This window comes from Sciurus vulgaris (assembly GCF_902686455.1).
Source record: "Sciurus vulgaris genome assembly, chromosome: 5".
Lineage (NCBI taxonomy): Eukaryota > Metazoa > Chordata > Mammalia > Rodentia > Sciuridae > Sciurus > Sciurus vulgaris.
In genome coordinates, this window is record NC_136465.1 from 171,604,323 (window position 1) to 171,604,762 (window position 440).

The following is a 440-nucleotide window of genomic DNA, read 5'->3' on the forward strand; positions in this document are numbered from 1 at the left end:
AAATGCACAGGTGGCAGGGTGAGGACCCCTTCTGGCTCTTTCCCTGCCCCATTCCAAGGATGCTGATGGCAACAGCAGTGGCCACCATCCAGGGGGATCCCCAACTGCCAGGCTCATGCCAAGGACAGGCACGCAGGACCAAGGTCACCTGGCACAGCGTCATCAGGCCCATGAACAGATGAGGGACCGGGCAGAGAGCGGATTCCGCGGTGCCCGCCCCGGGCCCCCGGCCGAGGTCTCTGGTTTCCGAGGAGGGGAGGCAGAGGCCCGGTGGGCACATGCAGCGCGGGACCCGGCAGGGGAACCTGGAGCGCCCAGGGCGGCGGGTCCCTGGTCGCAGGCCGGAAGCCCCTGGCCGGCCGGGCCGGCCCGCCTGGGCCCGAGGCAATGGGACAGGCGGGAGGCGGGACCTCCCGGCGGCGCCGCTTCCTGGCTCCCAC